The following is a 23,125-nucleotide window of genomic DNA, read 5'->3' as shown; positions in this document are numbered from 1 at the left end:
AGTTGATTCTTTGAAAGAAGAGGGGACTTCCCCCCTTCTTTAATATAATTTAAAAGTTCTACCAAAAAAGGCACTATTTACTAGCAAATGTTTTATAGAATTCCGAAGGGGATCCATCATTTCCACATGCTTTTGCATTGGGCATTCTTTGGAGTTCTTCTAAGATTTCAATAGGCATAATTGTTTCCAGCATTGCCTGCGGCAATAACCCTCCCTCTCACTGTGGCCTTTAAGGTTTTCCATACTGCAAAAAAAGAAGCGGTATCTCTGGTGAGCTGGATGTTGTTGGTGATGCTATGTTGTTGGATAACAATGAGGGTTGTGAGTATCTTCAAGAAGGAGAGATTGTTGAGGTTGAAAGGAGTTTGAGTTCTGGTTAAGAGGCATATGGTGGACTATGAGGATGAGATATTAAAGAGAGGTCAGATACTTGATGCATTTCAGAAGTCACAAGCGGACAAGGCACCTCAGTCAACATTGCTGGAGGTGAAAAGAAGTTTAAGATGGTGTCTTAATAACTATAAAATCAACGATCACTCAGAATGATGGAGATCATACCGGAAGCCATTTTCACCCCGGTTTTACATGGAGCCTCGTTTTATCAGAAAGTTTGTTATTGTGTAAGTCCTTCGAGCTACACCTTTGCAACATTATCATACATCTATCGTAGGTTTCCGAATTTCGTTTTTACACCAGAGGCCTTTTGACTGTCAGATCATTGATTTCAACATTAATTGGACATCGTCGTTTGTCCAATAGATCTACACGAGGGATTATCGAATTTCAGAAATCCCGTCATTCTGAGTAATCGTTGATTTTATAGTTATTAAGACACCATCTTACATTTAGTGCATCATATTTTTATCAGCCATTAATCATTATCCAGAGTGTCAATCAACTATGGAGTTGCAGCCTCTTATCTTTAAGCTATAAATACATTCGTATTGCACCACAACTGTGTGGCTTTCCTGAAGAAGTCGTTGTATACGCGAAACGTGCGTCGGGTTAATAAAGATATTGCCACTTTTTAACCCCTTGTTTATATGTATTGATTAAATGTGATATGTTTTATGATGTTTATTTTAATGTTTCTTTATGAATTTATGCAGAAAATATGACAAGAAATTTTTAAAACAGTAACTATTTTGAATACATTTTCTATGTTTTCCTTGGTTCTTCCTATGTTTTACGTATTTTGTATATTGGTTAGAGTTATTGCCTAGGAGTTATTGTCACTACCATTTAGTCCCTGTCCTACGAATTGAACTAATCACTGTTCAGGGGGTCCTTGTTTTTTCTCACTTGTAAACCCCACCAATCCCATACCCCTTAAAACACTCAGCACACCCAAACACGATACATCTCTGAACCCTGAAAAGCCCTGACCACCCTTAAACACCTGCCATCCATGACAGATAAGAACTCCACATCACCCTAAGCTACTCAGCCCTGAACCCTAAAAAACCCTTTTTAGGGTTGTCCAAATTGCCCAGCTTGTCCAAATTGTACGAGATAGGCAAATATTTTGTCTTACACAGCCTCCTTGTTTCTTTATTATCACATGAGACCACATTTATATACTTTATTGCAGGATGTGCAATGTATAGGCCACGTTTATGGTTTACAAAAACTACTGACTTGCTTCTTATTTCACTAATGGCATTGTCATTGGGGGATAAGATATGAATCTTTCTCAAAACTATCACTTTTAATAACTGTTTGTCTATGCAGTGATAAAATATGATTTACTAAGGTGAACACTTTCACATATTAAAGAAATACACATTTGTTTTTAATTTTTAAATGATTGTATCGTATTTTTACATTACATTTGATACACGAAATACATGACAAACGTTTTCATGGCTCGGTCCATGCACGGTCTCTTGGAGCCAAGCCATACCAATGCTTCAGCCGGCCCTGTTAAATTGCATGGGAGCCCTCCTCTATTTGTGACACGTGCTTAGTACATGGGGCCATGAATCATTTGACAAATGTTTTTTAAAGGGTGGACTAGAAACATTGAGCCCTGCCAGCATGCACTGATTTGACGATCAAAGCTTCTTTAAGGAGAGACAAAGAACAGTGTGTGCAGTGAAAATAGATTTAAATTAAGTGATTAAAGGCCAGGGACTCCATACCATTGTGTTGTACTTGACCGTAGTGCTGATTTCCCTTGGAGAACTACCAGGCTCCGGTGGAACAGTCATGGGCATAACTTCAGTGGAGTGTGTTTGTGGTGTGACACCCCTCAGATGCATTCTTGATTTGATGGTTGGGTCTGGGTCATCATTTTCATTTCACAAAGAGATTTTAACTTGTTAATTTTTGGATCGGGATCTTAAATATGCTAATATTTCAGAACTAGAAAGAGGGAGATAGTGAGAAAATAATCAGAGTAATGTATCCTTCCCACTTACTTCTAATGATGCAGAGGCAATTTCGGGAGGAGACAACTACAATTAATCCATTTGTGGCTATAAATTTTGAGAGTCTGCCACCTGAATCAGGTAAGTTAATATGTATGTGGCAACAACATTTTAATTTTGGCAGTTTTACATAACACAAACAAAAACTTAGGGCCCTGTTATGATGGCGGTCGTACGAGCGTACAACCAACATCTATGCGGAATTGGGACCGACCGACAAGGTGTCGGCGATTCCAACTGCCAAATTATGATGCACCCACCGTGTAGGCAGTTGGAATCATAGCTTTTTCCATTGCAACTTGTGCTGCTGCGGACTGTCGGAGGCAGTCAGACTAACATCCTAATGAGGCCCAGAGTTTGGAGCTCTGCTTGATACAGTTTGTCTCTCAGGGAATTTGCTGGGATTCACAGGATGTTTTAGAGGGTGTTTTAGAGCTGAGGCTTGTGATTCGAACCTGCATGCCAACTGGCACAGCAGAGGGACCGGCTTTGCAAGTGTGTTGCTGAAAGATCAGATGTCAGATCAATGACAAAATATACTTTATTTTTCCCTAACCTGCCAGGAGCACAAACTCAGTGCTATGGCAGATGGAGAGGGTGACAAAGGGGGTTGTGCAAGAGCTCAATCTGCCTTTCATGTCACTAGCAGATATTGATTCTGCCAAAATCTGATTTTTGCATACAGGAATCAGGAGGCAGAGATAAGCCTTGAAATTAGCAGTCTCCAACCTGAATCAGGAAGGTTGACATCTATGAATCTGCACCTATAGAAGTACTCTTTAAATTGGTGGAAATGTACTTCTTTTTGAAATTCACAAACATTGGCAGTAAAAAGCTTAGAAAGCTGTGCCTGTCTTAACTTGTAAGGCACACTACTGGTAATCAAACACCCAAAAGGTGAAGGGGTGAATGCATGCAAATAGTCTGATAGTCTAATCAATGACATAGCATTCCAACCCATGGTTTTTACTAACCGTGCCACTCTAGCCCACCTAATGTAAATCAGTACTGACCGTGTACTCTTAGAAACAATACATCCCGAACCTCGGTCATTTCACCTCTCCACAGTACTTTTGTAACTTGAAAATTGAGATTCACCCCCCCCCAATCTCACTGACTAAACTATACCCCTGATTATGCAGAACAATTGGCCACCAGTAAGGAGCATTTTGCTTTTACATATGCACAAAATACAAATTGCGATTCTGTAACATGTACCTAATCGCAATTTGTATTTGCAATTCGGTCTTTGAACGGGGCTTGCTTAAGGCTTCACTTCCAAATACCAAATCTGAATGAGATGTATGAATGTTGTGCAATAGGATTATGGTCGCAAAACATTCATGTTTTATCGGTCCCCTTCCCCTTTGAGAAAGGAAAACAATTATTTTTTAAGAGCAGGAAGTGGCCCCACGGACCAGTGCCTACTCTTAAAAAATTAAACTGCAAAGTTTCATTTTTTCTTCCTTTAAGGAAAACAGGCTGCATTTAAAAAAAAAAAAAGATTGCTTTATTAAAAAGCAGTCAGAGACATGGTGGTCTGCTGATCTCACCAGGACACCATCCCTGTGATGGCTGCGATTCCTAATGGGTCACAAATTGCAACCTACCTCATTATTATGCATAAGGTAGGTCTGTTTGCGACCAACTAGGGATTGCTAATGAAACTCAAGAGTTTCATACATTAGGACTATTGATTTCCTAATTTCCTAATTGCGATTCATGGAGAATCGCATTTAGGAAATCGATATTCCTAATGTTAGTACATTTAGTCCATATATTCTTGCACAAATGCAATGAGCATGTTTCATTATTTGGAATTTGAACCTTAATTTTTTTTCAGAATGTGTTATAGAAAATGTTTGCACAAAAGGTCTTAGGTTTTGGAGCTTGGAGGAGGAGAAAACATACATCCAACAGTGTTTCTAAAGTGTCTTCGAATTTTTTTAAATAAAAATACATATATATGTACATGCATACGTGGGTTTTCTGTCAGCCTTCTTCATCCATTGATCTCTACACGTGTCAGTCATATTCTTCTTCCACCCACAACAGCAACCAGAATGGGGGCAAAGGGGTAAGCCCACATCAGCCATTGGTTTTCTTCCCCTGTGACAGGCAGTATTTTTCCTGATGACCTGCACTGCACCTGAAAAGGAGTATAGTTCAGTGCTAGGGATAGTGCGCTTAATTCTGTGCCTGGGTTTCATATTTTTGCCATTTGTGTGGAATACTAAGTATGTTTTTCAAAAATACATTTGAAGAAAAACACTAGGCTCTTGCAAAAGGTCAGACCTGTGGGCATTGCCACTGCTTGTTGCCCTTAAGTGCATGTTATTACTTCTTAATATAACATCTGCGCCCTACTAAAATAGCTTATCCAGCTTGCACGGAACGATTTCTGTTCTCTTACGTTCCTTAAAACGCAACGCTCTTTAATAGACGCATCAACCCTGCCTCAGAGTTGGTATTTCCAAACACTTCATTTGATCTGTCTAAAGTACAAAGTCAACTGTTGCCAGTGGGTAATTTTCCTTTTAACGTGACATGATGTTTTCGGCACCTATTCATTTCCACGGCTTATTTAGTGTTGCGTGGGCCTTGTTTTTTTGTTTACGCTTGGAACACTAAATAATACGATACTGCTGAAAAGGGTTGTTTTGCCTATTCGCTGCTCGGAGTGAGCTCTAGTAAAATATAGCTCTGTAAAAGGCGACGGTTTCATGAGAAAATAATAAAACCTTCATTATTTGAATGTCAGCATGGCGGTTTCCTGAGTACAAGCTTACTCAATGTCGTGGGTGGAGATGGAATTAACAACATTCTTAAAACCACTAGGTTTGACCAGATATTCACTGATTAACATTTTCTTTAATGAGAGTGGGGCTGTTTTTCTTGGTAGCTTTACTCTAAGCTTCTATGTGGGGAGGGGTTTGTTGTGCCTTATTGGAGTGGACTCTTTTAAGCCTTAGTAAGTGAGTTGATTTGCTTAAGTGGGTTTGTACGCTAATTATTCTCCTTCATTCAGTGCTGCATTTGCCCAAACGGTATTATGAATTTGCGATTTGTTGAAAAGTAAAATAAAAACAATACGTACAATAGAGTAATGTCTTGTTGTTCTTGAAGTAGTAAGCCTGGAGTGTTTTATTGTGTGTTTAAGGAACTTCAGATTCAGTTGAAGCAAGGGTGGGGCCCAGATTCTCGTGGCTGTCACGCAATGCTGCGCAGGCGGCCCTGCGTGACAGGGATGGAGCAGGAGAGCGCCATATTCACAGGGATATGGCACTCTCCTCCCCTCTCCTAGCGCCGGCGCTGATTTCAGCTGCCGAGTGCCAGACACACACGTTAGCGCCATAGCCCTAGAGTGCGTGCCTTAGTCTACCATAGGTTTTGTACTGGAATGGTACACTTCCAGTACAAAATACCATGGGTAGACACGCTTCAAATTTTTTCCCACATTTTTATGTGTGCTGCACAGTGCAGCAGGCATGTAAAGTCGGAAAAGCAAGGAGAAATAACATTTCTCCTTTTAACGCCTACTTTCCAGCGGCGTAAATTATTGCCACTAAACTCTGTGTGCCAATGTTAGTAGATAGGGTTTAGCATCAAAAAGCATGGGTGGTTGCATGGGAATGCCCAAGCAATCACCAATGCAACGCCCCGTGACGCAAAGTAATGCAAAGCAGCCTTTTGCGTTGATTTGGGTTACTTTTCCATACAAACCAACGAAGATACCAATTTGCGTTGGTTTGTTGATTCCAAAACAGGTTTAGCGTTGGGTTTGTGTTAAAAAAGTAACACTAACCCAACACTAATCCCTTGAGAATCTGGGCCGATATGTCTGAAAAGCAGGATTAGAAAAGGCCATCACTCTGCAATGGAAGTTGGCGCAAGCACCACAGTATGACCATAGAGGAGAAAAGAGGACACGGATCAGGAAATGAAAACCGATATATGCACTAAGAAATTGGATAATCACTAAATTCGAGGATATAGGAATTCATTTTGATAAATATTGAAAAATGTAGGTTACACCGTCAAGCAGTGGATATACCAAAAAGGGAAAGAAAATGATAAGGAATGCCATAAACAAGAGGATATGCTTGAATTTGGGAAGCTGAGGGGAGGGTTGTAGAATGACATATTCTACAACCCTATTAATTATGGATGGTTTTTCACACAGCGTCAATAACTTTAAAATTAATATATTGGCTTATGTTATATATAACACAAAATGCAGTGCGAATAAAATATATTGCATAGGAAACGGTAAAAGATGACACATATCTCAAGGTTCCCTGTTAAATATAAGGTTTATCATCATGATGACAGCCCCAAACTACCCTGCTGAGGTTGATCATTGTCAGGACCACTAGGATTATGCAGTAAGATTATTTGAATTATGCTGCAAATTTATCATAATGATGTGGCAATAAAGCAAATTTATTATGCACATTTTCTGGCAAATATGGAAATGACTTGGCAAATTACACAGTCAATGTTATAAATCCTTAATTATGTGGTAAATGCTGCAGCCATAGAATGGTATATATCCACCATACCTTACCATTGTCTTTTGTTTTACCAACAATTTATTCATGAAAAGTAAACCTAAGCATTCTAATTCCAGTCAGTGCCCATTAATAGCTGCACTTTAAAGAAAAATGCTTTTTTCAAGCTAACTGTCCCAAAACAAATATTTAATAAAAAAATACAAATTGATAACCTGTAATAATGTTCAACATGCCCATCTCAATGTTCTGGGTGCATTTGCAAAATTCATACTGAACTTCTCAATGGTAATATTGGACAATTCTGCCGCTTTCGATACATTAGAGTTAAAGAGGGGTTTGAGATGGATATGAAGGTGTTGTAAAGGTATTTACTGTCCATAGATGTCCTGAATGACCAGTTTAAATAGGATAAGTCAATCCTGATTGGTTGGCCACAACATGGACAATACGTTTGGACCCCATTAACCCCTTGTGTGCTCTTGACGAGACCAGGCCGTAATGAGTCACAGTTGAGCTGTGCTCATGACGGACTGGTTTCGTCATAACAGTGCCGCTCCACCCACGCGCGGTTAATTCCCCGCCTGTGCAGGAGAATTAATGAGTGGGCGGGGTCGTGACGAGACCAGGACGTTATGAGCACAGCTCCACCAAGACCCATGATGGCCTGGTCTCATCACGAGCACCCCGGCGCCGCGCTCACACCCTGCCCCCCCGCACGGTGTGTCCTGAAAATGAATAAAAAAAATATAAGGGGCTAGGTGAGCACACTCTGACCCCCAGGGGAATGTAGGGACATCCTTAATTGACACCCCCCTTGAATGGTTGGCGACAACATGGGTAACGTGTTGTGGCAGCCATTATAGGACCCATGGTCCGTATTGAAACGCATTGGAGCCAATGCCACGTTTTGGGGGGTCACAAAAAGGAGCTCATATGAAGGATGATAACAGATTTTAGTCACAAAGTAAATCATTTATTGGTGGTTTATACTCAATTTAGGAATTTTGGTGAGTTCTCTAGTGATTTTACCCTGTGAAAAATACTGAGCTTCTGCTGGGATTTGATGAACAATGTTTGAGGAAAAGCTGGTCTCTAAAATAAGAGTACATTTGAATAAGTTTACAATTTCTTCCTCAACCATGTGAGAATAATGGCTTATCTTCTGAGCAAAACATGTACTTTCAGCATGAACATCCTGGTAATTAATTCGCCAGTGTTCTACTCCAGATTCTCACAGTGTTTTAATCAACAAGTAGAGCTTTAATCTATATTTACAATAAAAGTGGGCCATATTGATGAAATCAAAGCTGTAAAATTGAAGGCATTCCCTTTAAAAATCAACAAAATAAGGAGGTTTATTATGTCTTAGAAATTTATGGTTAGTGCTCTAGAAAGCTTAAGTGAGGATGCCTTTTCTATCAATTGTCAAATATCTTCGTAATCGATTTCAGAAAAAAGTCTGGTATTCGGAGTGAGCATGCGCTTCCAACATCAAGGCATCCTGTCAGTTGATTCCCCAGTTTCTACTGCAGCTTCCCACAGTGTTCAAATGAAAAACTAGAGGACTAACATTCTGTATTGATGACAAAAGTGTGGCACATTGATTACATCGAAGCTCTAAAACTGAAAGCATATTATGCACAGCAGACTGCATTGAAGGTACCAATTGAGGCGATTGTATTGTTATAATAAAAACTAAGGTTAGTGCTCTAGAAGCCTAAAATGAGGGCACATTGTCTATGAGTTCTCAAGTATCTTCCGCATTCATATCAATAAAATATTCTGAAATGAAGAGAGACACATGTACTTCCAAAACCAGTGGCAGTATGTCAGTTAATTCCCTCAGTGCCAAAGCCAGGATTCTAGTATCTTAAGCGTCACGTACAGTCAAAAACAACCCCCGCCATTGGTCTTACGGACCTTTATTAGTCAACAAGGAGAGGGGATAAGGAGCTACCATTTTTATTAATTACCATGACAACGAAGACCAATCGGGACTTCACAGGAAACGACAAGGAGAAATGAAGTGAGGATAAAAGAGGTTTATTTAACAAATTAGTTCAAACAAGACCATTAGTTTATTAGGTATGCAGATTTAGTTACTATATTATTACAGATTCAAACAGTCTTAAAGTCGATATTTCAGAATAAGGTAAAATAGCACATTTGTAAGAATTACAAATAGATGCAAAATGTTCCACAAAGGAAACTCCCTAATCTAAATTAAAGAAGATTTGGACAAGAATGACATTTAAATTAAGCCAATTAGATAATTATAATTTTATTTATATAGCATTTATTACCTCTGACGAGGCATTGCAGCTATTTTCAGTGAATAGAATACTACTCCAGAACCCAAAGATTAGTGGTGGACTAGCATAAGGAAATATCCATTTTTAATTGGAGCGGTGACATGTGAGTGTTAGTTGGACTGAATAGGATAAAGGAGGGATAAGGGAGGAAAGAGTCTACAAAGGATTATTTTGGGAGGTAATAACATTTTGATTAAAGACAGGACATTCTCAAGAAAAATCATTGAGGTCTCCATTGTTAAAATATTTCTCCACACTAAAACTCATCTTAGGTGAAAACGAATTATCATTTGCAATAGCAAACACCCATTGCTGATTAAGAGAATTCAGGATGGTTGGATTTAACCTCATAAATTAGATTTTTGCACATTGAAATTCTGCCAGTCGGGTGGGATTTCTATCTTTTCTATCTTCATAAATCTAGTACCAGTGTAGTGTGGGTGATCTTACCCCCAATGAGGACGCTGCAACCGTTGGGGTTAACTGTGCTTTATTAATTAATTATCTCCCTGAAGAGCGCCGAGCCGCGTCTGCTGCCTGTCGGCTGTTCGCGCTCTCAATGCGCGCTGCGCGCACAGCCCTGAACATGGCGGCGGCACGTCACGTCTGTACGTGACGTGCAACCACTAGACAGCGCCGCTACATATCTCCCCTTATTTCCCAAATAACTTTTAACTCACTGTCCGTCGCTCATATCAAAGTCTCGAAATCTTGTGGGCTTAATCACCGCCCTACCACTCCGCGTGAGTCTCAGGGGGTCAGGCGGGATCACTCTTTCCTGCGTCTCTTCGCTCCTTCCTCCACCTTCGAGCGCGGTCACGCCTCCATCTCGCCTGCTCGTTCCCGCTTCACCAACTGACTCCTGCTCACCATAGTCCATACTCTCTCTTCGCTGATCTCCTCTGCTGGCCTCCAACTCTCCATCTGATCGATTTTGTTCCTGAGTCCCTTCCTGTACATCTTCTGGCCCTTCTCCGCCTCGGTCCCAACCTTGCGCTCCTTTGCATCTAGCCATGCGATCCTGTGACCACACATTGCCGTCACTCAGCAAAGCCGCTCTACCCATCACTTCCTTGACTTGCAGGGGCTTGATGTATTTACTCTCTCCTTTCCTCCTTAGTGTGGCCACTTTTACTCATACCCATTCCCCTTTCTCCAGCTCGGTCTCTTTCACATTTCTCCGGGCATTGTAGTGTCTAGAGTAATTGGCTTGTGCTTTTTCCAAGTTGGCTCGCACTACTGCAGGGGACCATTCACTTGTTATGATTTTTTCCTTCCACACTCGGTTGTCCTGCGTGAATGGTTCGCGGCCTCTCAGTATTTGAAAAGGGCTGTACCCTGTCCCTGTGGGGGTGATCCTGTACGCCCACACCCTGCGTTCAATCTCTCTTTCCCAGTCTTTGTTGTTGGAGATGGCTGCCTGCACAGACCCCATCACCACTCTGTTAAATCGCTCCACAAGTCCGTTCCCAGCCGGGTGGTATATGGACGTGTGCTTTGCTAGAACTCCATTTCTTTGCATAAAGTTGCTCCATTTCTCTGATCTGAATTGGGGGCCATTGTCGCTTAGGATGGACTTCGGGATGCCTTCTCTCACAAAGGTGTCCGCCAGGAACTTTATGATGGTCTCTGTATCCATCGCCTCATCTATTTTCAACTCAGGCCATTTCGAGTATCTATCCACCAGGACACATACGTACTTCTGAATGCCCTGCGCATCCTGGATGGGGCCCAGTATATCCACTGACAACTCCTCCCACGGATTCCTCGGGGGGTCAAATTTGCCTAAGGCTGGACGGAGTGGTTTGAGCGTTTTGTCTGCCCCTTGGCACTGTGGGCAGTCCCTGACATGCCTCTCGGCCCTTACGTCCATCCCTGGCCACCAGTAGTTTTGCTTGGCTCTTAGTTTCAGTTTTCCTATTCCCAAGTGTCCCTCGTGGAGCATGTCCAATAGTTTGGGGATGATTTCTGCTGGGGGGATGACTTTCTCCCCTCTGTATACAAACACTCCTCGGTCGTCCATCGACAACTCTTCTCTGACTTCGAAGTAAGGGTTGAGGCCTCCACGGGTTAGTCTCTTCTCAGGCCATCACCTAGTGATGTAGGATTTTACTTCCTCTAGGACCTGATTTTCTCATAGGCCTGCCTCCATTCCTGGTGTCCAATGGTTTTCTCTTGGTCTTCCATGAGTGCCACCATTTCTTCTGCCCCTTCTTGGTCCTCTCCAGTCTGCTCCATAGCAGCTGCTCTACTCAGGTAGTCTGCCACATTGTTCCTTCTGCTGGGAATGTGTTCTACGTCGTACCTAAATTCAAGCAACTTGCGGGTCATCTTTGAGATCCGCGGCGTGGCACTTGCGTGTCCGCTGGACGTTAGCACCTTCAGTAAGGGTTTGTGATCTGTCTTTAACAAGAACCGTGTTCCCCACAAGAACTGCCTGAAGCGGGTCATGGCCCATACAACCGCCAGCATCTCCTTTTCAATTACACTGTACTTCTTCTCGGTCTCACTGAGCGTGCGGGATGCAAAACAGATCGTTTCCATTCTCCCTTGACCACGATCTTGCATGAGGACGGCGCCCAGTCCCTTGTCGCTGGCGTCCGTGGTTAGAACCGTGGTGCCTTGGGGGTCATATCCTTGGAGCGGAACTGCTCCGGCCACCTCTCTCTTGATGATCTCGAATTCACCTTGCGCTGCCTCCGACCAGCAGAATTCCGTGTTGTCTCGTGTCAGCTGCAGCATGTGATGGGTTTTGGATGCGAAGTGCTGCACGAACTTACTATAATATTCCGCCATTCCGAGGAACGATCGGACTTCTTCTTTGTTGGAAGGCGGTGGCGCATCGCAGATGGCTCTCACATTGTCTGTTTTCAGGGTAACCCCTCGCACCCCTATCTCATGCCCCAGGTACGTGACGGACTCCATTCCTATCCGGCACTTGGTCCATTCGGCTGTGAGGCCCTTACTCTCGAGGATCTTTAGCACCTTTCCTAGTTTGCTGTCGTGATCCGGTTTGTCTCGTCCCATTACCAGGATGTCGTCCTGGAAATATTGAACTCCTTCCGTGTCTTTGAACAGTTGGTGCATCAATTTTTGGAACACCGCAGCCGCCGAGGCTAGCCCGAACGGCATGCGGCAGAACTGGTAGCACCCGAACGGGGTGATGAAGGAAGTGAGCTTTCGGATTTCCGGATGCAGGGCGATCTGGTGGTAGGCGGAGGTCAAGTCTATTGTGGAATACCACTTGACTCCCCTGGTTCTGGCTAGCATTTCCTCGATCCGGGGCAAGGGGAACTTTTCCACCACTATGCTCTTGTTCAACTCGCGTAGGTCGACACACAGCCTGATCTTTCCGTTTGGCTTCTTCACTACCACTAGGGGCGCGAGCCACTCCGCGCACGTGATAGGTTCGATGATCCCTTTCCTTTCCAGATCCTGTAGTTCTTCTTGCACTGCGTCCCTCACCGCCAGAGGTACATTCCTCACTTTGTGGGCGACCGGTACTGCATCGTCTTTCAAGACTATCTTGTGCGCAAATTTCTCCATCCTTCCGACTGTGCCTCCGAACACCTTGGGGTACTCTTCTTTCCATTTGTCTAGGTCAGGCCAGGTTCCCTGTTCTGTGAGTAGTATTTGTTCCTTGCCCCCTGGGTCCAGCTTGATGCCCAGGTCTCCTTGGTCAAGCCATCCTAGGACCGAGGGTCCTCTCTCAGATATGTACAGCTTGCAGAACGCTGACCGGCCTCTGAACTTAAAATCTAATGGTCTGAATCCTGCCATGGGAATGCGGTCCCCGTTGTACGTCACCGGGCGTATGTCCAGCTTCTCCAGTTCTGGGCCTAGGTGTGGTGCAAAACTCTCCTCCCACACCGCTCTTTGGATGATGGTGTAGGGCGAGCCGGTGTCAGCCACGACCTTTATCGGTATTCCACCAATCAGCATCTCCAGGACCGGTTTCATCGTTCTCTTGCCATCAACGTTCAACACCTGGCCATCTACGCTTAGTGCTTGATCTCCTAGGTAGATGATTGTGACGACGTCTTCCTCAGCGCCCTCTTCTTGTTCTTCGCTGTCCTGTCCGACATACTTCACCATGCTCTTCGAGGACTTCCTCCGACACACCTTCTCATAGTGGCCCACTATACCGCAGTACAAACATTTGGCGCGGAATGCTGGGCACTTCCTGTCGTGCGCCTCGTGCGACCAGCTCCAGCACCGATAGCATGGTTTCTTGCTACTTCCCGCTTGTTTCCCTGGAGGGCCTGGGTTGCCTTGCCATTTGTTGGATCCCTTTGCTGCCAAACCCTTGTTCTTGTAGTCCCTGCGGGGCTCTTTCTCGCCTATTCGGTTCACCATGGCGGTGGGGGCTGTCTCTTTCCTCGTTGCATCCGCACACCTGCGCGCCAGTTCTGCCCTTTTGACTATTAACATCACCTCCTTTAGGGTGGTTTTCTGTGTGGGACCACCATTACAGGGTGGGAGGAACCAAGAATCATGTCTTTTTATGGATATTCAGCAACTATTTGCAGGTAGTTTTTCATTCTAGAAATGCTCACAAATGTACTCATATCAAGGCCAGGAGTAAATACGTTTATAGGGGTCAAAACAGAGAGCAAACACCAAGGTTGGTTGTGTTTAGGGAAAAGGAATTGTATCAGTAGGAAAATGTCATAGCTGCCCCGTTCCCGCGGTCGCACATTGAGGGGGCGGGGCTCCGTACCTTTAAAAGGTCCTAGTGTTGCCCGAAAGGACGCTTCGCGTTCTAGCTTTTTGATCCGGGTCACACAGGCACTTCCGGGTCATGCTCCGCTGTTCCCTGTTGTACGATTCCCTGCTTTCTCCATTTCCAGCTCGTCATCGGTCCGTCTCAGTGGACTGCCTCTCCTGCGGCTACATTTGCTTTTCCTTGACCTGCTACGCTCACTTCACCGCTCCTACATTGAAATCAAGGCGGTAACGCGCTTGCGCTGGTTTGAATGCTGCTAGCCTACCACAATGGCTTGAACTGTTGTTATTGGGCGCTGTGGCTTACGTATGGACATCTGCATTTTTCTCCTGCTGCAAAAGTACTTATTGAGCACTGTCTCAGAATTTCGCTGGCCGCATTCTCCTGAAGCTAAGGGGATTTGTGGTGTTCATCATTTTCAGTTGTGTTCGCCTCATAGATATTAAGCCTTGCATTCTCCTGAAGTAAGGAGTCGAGGCCTTTTACTAACTGAGGTTATATTTGACTATGAATGCTGAATTCCCTCATGAATGATTGAAATGTAAATATATGTATTAGCCATATGTACCCACCCTTGCTTGCTCACATTGTTAATGGCACAGATTAGTTAGTCCTGATTCTTTGGGACACATTTATTCTTTGGCATTATCCTCCACTGGTAAGCAATCACACATACACTATAATTATAGAGACTATAGCAGCACTGCACCCTATTGACTATGTTTATCTGCTCTATGTTCATCTAGGTAGATTGAGTATCCATTCCTGCAACGCACTATTCAGTTTTTGGACACAAGCGGAAGAGGGGAGTAAGACAGGTAGATTCTTATAGTTTCTATGTGATTGTGTATTGACTTAGTTCACTATTTGCTGAGTAGTGTGTTGACCCAGTTTTTGTTTGCAGGATCACAGAAGTCTCCAGTGACAAATCCTAGATGCCAGACCGTGCTGAGGGATTATCTTCGGTTTTCTCTTCCCCTTCTCTCCCCTCTTCCCCCACGTGCTGATCTCGCTTTGATTAAATCGGGCAAATTAGCGGTGGCTGGAAGTTGGGAACTAGCTCCGGTCTCCAGACTCTCGCTCCTGCGTAAATTTCAGGTGAGCCCTGATAGAAAATATAATATATGTAAGGGAGATAAAAGACAAATAAGTAAATAAGTGGTCTAAGTGAAAATACACTTTTGAATTCATTTGACAATAGCAAAAGTATTCTTGTTTATCCCTTATAAAGAAATACTGGCACATTTAAGTATTCATGAAGCAACAACATCTGTAAATATGCATGGGTACTGACGAAATTTGTTCACGATTCCATATAGACCAAAATCTACTTCAAACTTTATTCAACTGGAGTACTTTTCCAACGTATCTTTTTCCTTTTTTTGCAGTTAAGTGAACCGGATATTTAAACTTTAAATCATAGTTGAAGCCATGTCCCTCTTTGAGACTCGGTTCCACCAACTCCTGTGTTACCCTTCTCTCAGAAATGTCTGACATACCTTGAAAAACTAAAAGAAGTACTGTCTATCTCATGTTAGGCATACCACTGCCTATGTTAAATTAAAGGATAGTTATAGAGAAAAGTTAAGGGCGGTGTCAATTGAGGCAACACACCAAAATATGAAATTCATGATTTAAAGCATTACCTTTACCTCATCGAGCACACCTTTACCAGTCTCGATTTACTCATTTTTAGGGCCGAGCTATCTGAGCAGCATGCGCTGGTCATGAACTCATGCTTGCTAGGCACTATTGTGTACAATTAGGTGCGTGCACCCCACCTATTGCTTACCATCCATTGGAATAATTGTCACTTTTATTTTGGGCCTCTTAATTGGCCAGTGTGTGCCTTTGTGTCACTTCCTGGTCTTCTGTGGAGCATGGATCAGATTTATTTAGCTTAATTGGTGTCCCTCTGCTGATCGTGCTGTTTCTAGTGTACATGTGTCCTAATCCCTCCCTTTACCCGCCCGTTTATTGTGTTTCTTTAGCTCCCACCAACCCGCCCGTTGTTCGTGTTATTGCATGAGAGCATTTTTTTGGAGAGGAGTTTGTTTAATTCAAGTAGGCAATGCACATTTTCAAGCAGTTTTATATTTAGGGACAGTCTACAATAGAAGAAACAAGCATTGCAATGCAATAGGTCTTGCATTTATAGGAGTTTGAGCTATTGGCAATGTGCATGACAATGCCTTTTATTTATGTGTTGTTTTTAAAACAGGAAAATAAAAGGCATTGTCATGTACAATGCCAATATCTTAAACTTTTGCAAATGCGAAACCTATTGCATTGCAAATGCGTGCAAACAAAAAACATTATGAGAGAGCCTGCTCATAGGGAAATTTTTAGCCTGCTTCCCGTGTGCTGCTATCTGGTTCTTTGAGCTCTAGTGAGCAGACATTCCAGAGCAGGAGGTGGTCGCAGTCTGCACTCATCCCCTTATAAGCAGACGGGAAGGGTTAAGCGTGTGGCCAATAGCTGTGCGGGGCAGGGGATTGAGAATCTAGGTGAAGGATGGTGGCCAGGTCTGCAGTGGCTCACGCCGCCTTGTTGGGAGGGGAGGCGTTTTTGTTGTGTTGAGAGGCAGAGGAAGGGGTGAACTGCTAGGGTCAGCTGCCAAGTGGTGCCAGTCACGTCCTCCAAAGAGTGGCCCTTGGCAGCATCAGTAACATTTTGTGCAAAATTGGCCTTTTTTTTATTTCACTAGTATTTAAGTTAATGAAATTCACGCTGTTACAGAATGCAGAAATTCATGAGCCAACATTAACAAACTTAATGTTGCAGTAGGCCATTTCAAATAAAAATGTATGTTAAAAAAATGACCACAATACACAAATACAGGCGCATGTTGTGGTGGGAGGATAGCATGGTGAGATTAAAAGAACTGGACAGGCGGGAGATGGTGGTGGTGGGGATGGTGGTGGAGGGCTTGGAGGGGAAGCTGAACAGCCAACAACTGAATAGATCGACGAGAAACAACCTTAAACAAGTAGCAAGGCACCTCCTGAGCACCTTGACGCCGACTCCAGCCCCCCCGCAGCGCTGTGCCGGAGGTCAACGCGCATGGAAGCAGGAGCTAGGCGATAGAGCAAAACTCCAAAGCGAAAGCATGAGCTCCCCGAGGTGCCCTGCTGAGGAAGGAGGAGCTGGCGCCACCTAAGCTTTGGGGCGAGGGTAGTGTAAACACCCGTGCCACAAGATGCAGCTCTCCAATATCATGATAGGCTGAGACGACCTTAGAACATTCCAAAATATTATGCACTTTGGTGTGGTTCTTTTGCTTTTTCTCACTGACCACGCACACGCCGTCGTTTCTGATTTACCGCCCTAGAAACAAGATTTTTCTTTGAAAGTGGGGTGCGGGGCTGGGCTGGAAGACGGGTCCGGCGGCCCAGTGAGGAAGCAGCGCGGCAGCCCGAGGGGGTCACGGGGTACAAAGCAGGGCTCCCGCCTGCCGACATACAGCGTGAATAAGAAAGGCCATAAGTGATCTTGGTGAATGGGAGCTGGGACCGGAGAGAACACCTCGAAAACTTCCAAAGGCTCATTGAAATAAACGACATGCCATCCCTTCCCAAAATGAACCGGAAGGGACTATTAAAAGGGACATATATTTTAAATCAAGCACAATCGAGTGGTCTCGTCAGTGAAAAGGCAGCGTCTGTAAAACTGTCTAAATAAAGAGCAGAAGAAGGTATTCTGACGTTCCTGGGGGATTATCAACGGCTTCTGCCAGCGTAGCTGTCTGCGTCGGCAGGAGGAAGCCTGTAGGAGCTGTACACGGTCTGTTGACGGTGGGTCTGTGCACTCTGTGCTGTCACTGTCAAAATATGGGGGAAATACGTTTGTTTTCAGAAGCTCCTCTGGTTCAGCCTTTGGATAAATAAAGTACCCACCAATTATGAAGGCAAGGGCAAAGAATTCCAGAAACAACATAAATGAAACAAACAGCACTGAAAGCGATCGCTTTCGCGATCGCTATTGTAAAACGAGACCTAAAAAAAAACGCCCGCGAGTGGTGCGCACGCGCGCCCCACTGCGAGCATATGTTTTCAATTATGGAGACCGTGTTTGGGCATGATAATTGAAAACATATGCGCTTTGGTGCGGGTAACCGACACCAATAGGCCATGGGCGGAGCTACGCGACCGCCCATGGCCTATTGCGTGTCCTGTTAGAAAACAACATGCACGCAAAGCTGAATCAAAATGGATCTAGGAAATGAACACACACGAGCGTGTGGAATTTCCAGGTCCAGTTTGAAAACCCCTACAAAACGGCTCGCCTGCGCGTGCACTGCTTCGCAGTGCATCACGAGGGCTCGCCCTAAAAAGCAGCTCCAGGACTGAGATCCAAAATGTAACGAGTTCATAACAACAGTAGGAGAATGGTAACCAAATCTAATAGGCTCTCAGAATGTTGATGCTTATTGTGTAATGTTGCAGCTGGGGGAGCTGACCTGCACCCTATGTGTCAGCGACTGCAATAGTGCGACACATGAGATCAAACTGTCTCCATGCAGGGGGCAAAACTAACTAATGCTGCAACCACCCTGAGATCACTGTGACTGAAATGGTGCTCTGCAGGTGCAACCCAGCTGGGAGGAGACGTGGGCAGACAATGCCGCGCTGTGACACAGCTTCCGTAAAGCAGCAGCTTGATAGAATATCTTAGTCATCTATGACTGTCGTCAAGCAGGCTTTTGGGAACCTGGGCACACCATTCCTATTGCTAGCCCAATTAGTCCTGTATTACAAGTTTTTATTTTTTAACAGAGTTTTATATAGCACTAACTTGACCCGGTATCGGGTATCAGAGCACCTTACATAGCACCAATTGCGTTACATGAGGTCACATTTTTTTTTTGTTAGGCACGGGGAGATTAAGTGATTTGTCCAGAATCACATGATGTTCAGCGTCATTGCAGAGACTAGAACCCGGTTCTCCAGATTCGAGGTCGCCCGCCCTAGCCGTTATGCCAACTCCTCTCCTCAAGTTCCCTCAAAACGATGCATTTAGCAATATTGAAGAGATGAGGACATGTTTTGTCAGTGAAAAATAAATTGTTGCAACTTTATTTTATAGGGAAGTTAAATAACACATGGCCGACCTGGGTAGGAAGTGGAGTTAATCAGCTGAGCCCTTCTATGCTGCATTATAGCCCTGTGAAAAAAGTGTTAAAATTCAACCTGCACTGGCCCTGGTCATGCACCTTTTTTTCTTCAGCCATGCTGCACAGCAGCCGAGCTGCTGTACAGCATGGCTTAAAGACATTGACAAAGCTAATAGCTCTCACATTGGGGAGAGGGAGACTTATGGGCTCTGCCAATGCTTGCTGTGAATTGGCTCCTCTACATTTAATGCAATTTTTGTGATAGATGAACAAGTTGTCATTCTTTGGAAAATTAACAGAATAAAAGTGCCGACGTGAACATCAGGTTACTCAAACAAAATCCAGGATTGCGCATCCAGTGGCACACCCAGAAATCAGAGATGGAAGTCAAAACTAATAATAAAATCTTAATCTGCAAAACTATGTGATATGGACAGTTAACATGAGTTTGTGTGCTCCTGTCTACAACATATACGAATGTATCTATGGATGCCTGCATTAGAAAAGAGATAGTTCCATACCTGTAAGTAAACAAGCACTGGCAAAGCCATTGGATTTCGCCTATCCTTTGTCAATGTTTCTTTACATGTTGCACAGCTTCAGAAATCCAAATGAAGGTTTCTGATGAGACAATAGGAATGCATAGGCATGAAGGTTTAGCACTCATGCAGTGGACATTAGCAACGGCTAGAAGGATCTTCTTCTAGTCTAACATACTCTAGCTATTAAAATTCAATAAAAAATCTACTCGCAACATTTCTCCCCATTTCCACTTCTGAGAATCACTCAGTCTTCATCAAACTCTGGGGTCAGGTAAACTCCCCAGTTTTAAATGTCTTCACAATCCTTCATACATGATTATGTCCTTGAGTTGTCACTTTAAACAGAATCTTGTGGTCCAGAAAACTCCTCCCACAAGTTGCATTTCCTGGCATCTTCCTGTCCTCCAGGTGAGAACCTTACTATCAGTTGACTAATACTTAACAAATGCTTATTCACTAGCTAACAGAAGACTTCTGTAAAAATACAGTATCTGCAGTTGGAAGAAAGAGAAAAACATCTTGTATAAAGCAACTGCATGAATATGTAAACAGGCCTATTAATCTTAAACTTGTAAAGATGTCATTCAAAATGGCATCAGTGTTTAAGCTAACTTAATTCATTACAATATGGTAATTCAAGTAGTTGCCTATAATATCTGAGTATAAATACGTACAACAATGTTTGTATTATATGGGCAAGTAATTTAACATTATAAATTGTATTTTCCTAATAAATGCTTTAAATGAGCAAAATGAGGAATTATGCTCTATCACTAGTGATCAACTGAAGCTTCACTGCAGAGTTCTAATAAATAACTAGTGCACTACCATTATGCATTCATAACAAACGTGTAGCACATTGGAACACCATCTTGATGGAATGAAAGCTGTAAAACCAAAAGGATTGTCCTACAGAGGATACTGCACAAAATGAACACAACTAAATTGTGGGCACATTTTCTGTGAGTTCTCAACCATCTTCCTCATCCATTTCAGTAAAACGTTCTGACATTCAGAGTGAAACATGTGCTTCCAACATCAGCAGCAGTCTGTAAATTAACTCCCTAGAAATGAACTGCAATGTCACCACAGACTTATGAGGAACAGCTAGAACCGTAACATTTTGTATTCAATACAAAAGTCAGGCACTCCTGAATGTCATTTTGTTGGAATTTGAACTATTGAATTAAAAACCTTTTCTGATGAGCAGGCTGAAGTAAATGAGCATAGAGACGTTAAGACAGGGCTAAAAGTAGTTAAAGAAATATACGTCTGCCTAAGTACTGCATTCCCTTTCCACATCAGTTTCCTCAGCCATCTCATTTTCTCTGTCACTTAACAGCTCCCAAATTTTAAAATAGTAACATTTTGGTAGACAAATATGTATCTATTTATGGAAAAACTTAACGTACATTAAATAAGCCCAAACATTAACTGTAAAAAACAATAGACAAAGTGATGTTATAGTTAGGAGTTGGAGTGAGACATGAGCTAACGTGAAAATAAACAAAAGCTGATTCAAAGCGGGGGACCTGTTTGAAAAGCATGTCTCTTTGTACGCGGATGGAATGCTTCTATTTATCTACAACCCTCAGGAAATTGACCCTCAAATTCTGCAAATTCTGCTACATGAAGATGCTTTCAGACTTAAAATCAAATGTAGTAAATCTGTCCTTGTGTCACTTAATGGAGCAGTGAAACAGGTGTCATGACAGCCACATGTCCAAATCAAAAATTGATAATTATAGCCCTTCAAAATCATATGACATGGACACTCAATATCACCCCGTCTCCGATGACTCAAGTAAAGGATCACCTACACAGATACAAAACTCTTCTGCTATCAATCAGTAAAATTGCCATATTAAAAATGATTATACTCCCTAAATTCCTGCAAGTCACTCAAAACTACCCGCAAGCGCTTCACATGCACTTTCTCCAATACCATACAAGCTACCTTTCCGATGTTCCTCTGGTCAGGCAAACCACTACGAGAAGTCATTGCCAATGCATACAATCACACGTCAAGGGATGCCTTGGTATGGCAAATGTCAGTTTGTTATTGGGCCTCTCCAGGGGTATAGCCCTAAGAAAAGATTTTTTTTAGGTAAGAACAGAATTTTCATTCCCAATCAATGTAAGCCTAAGATTCTTTATTCTCACGAAGTCAAGCTAAGTTGTCAGGTTATTCTCCACGATTTTCTCTATATCTGCTATAACATCCACACCAAGATAAACCGCATGTGGCACCACCCACCTATCATTCAATTGAACTTTCCTTTGAACAACTATTTGCGTTTTGTTTTGATTTATTAAATACCCCAACATGTCCAAACTTCAAGGTCTCCATCTCAATTTCCTTTACAACACCCTCAGGCTAACAATTGCTAAACCATCAGCGTATGCTAACATTTTCGTTTCCCCTCCCTGACTGTAAATCGGTAAGATTAAACTATTGTCCTTTATTTTCCTAATCAGTGGATCTATAGAGAGGCCAAACAGCAAGGTAGAGCAGGGACACCCTTGTTGCATACTGCGTCCAATAACCACCACATCGGACGTACCACCCATCACTGAAATACTGCCCACTGGATTACGGTGTAACGTTTTTTGACTGCTGTAATAAACCCGCAACCCAAACCTTTTTTCTCTATAACTGCCCACAGATAAGGCCAGGAGACCCTATCAAATGCTTTCTCTGTGTCAAGCAGAATTAATGCCCCATATACGGCAATGGTTCCCAATCTGTGCGTCGCGGCACCCCAGTGCACCGTCAACGCTAGTCTAGGGCGCCGCACACCAAGCATACAGTTTGGGAATGTACATGAGTTTGGCTGTTAATCATGTCTTTCTAAAGCACAGTGTAGATCACTATGGGTAACCCAGTATCCCTCAGAACCTGGGCAGAACAGTTTAGTATACACAATGGTTCTGTCGGGCATGCCAACTGATTACTTCAAACTATATATCCATCTTTACAAGTTTTTCTCTTATTTACTTAAAGGTTATTTTATAAAATTATGAAATGACCGCATTTGTCAAAAAGCAAATCCCATACCAAGGACAACAGTGTAACACTATACCTGGACAATCTGCAGGGTTCAATTTTGAACTTTCTTATTGCACCGCTTTTTCTCATTTCTTATTTTTATATACGAGGTATTTTGACATACATCGGTTTGCTCTCTCAAATTTTAGATCTAATTTTGTTCGCGACCCGTGTTCTGCCATGCAATAATTCCCCTTACCACTACAGTGTCAGGGTAACAATTTTAAACGAAATATCAGGGTAACCATGTTCAACGAAAAAGAGGGAGGAATTTTCACTCACTTCGCATAAATCTCTTGATCTAATGTTACAGTCACTCTGTGCTTATTTCCTGTTAATGTTGACTTATAATATTCTCTCCCATTCCTCTTTGTTATTAAGACCTGTTTTATATGTACTGAACCTCGACATATAATATTGTTCTCTCCTTTTCCGTTTTT

Source organism: Lissotriton helveticus, chromosome 6 (assembly GCF_964261635.1).
Source record: "Lissotriton helveticus chromosome 6, aLisHel1.1, whole genome shotgun sequence".
Taxonomy (NCBI): domain Eukaryota; kingdom Metazoa; phylum Chordata; class Amphibia; order Caudata; family Salamandridae; genus Lissotriton; species Lissotriton helveticus.
Note: the sequence above shows the minus strand (reverse complement) of the source record.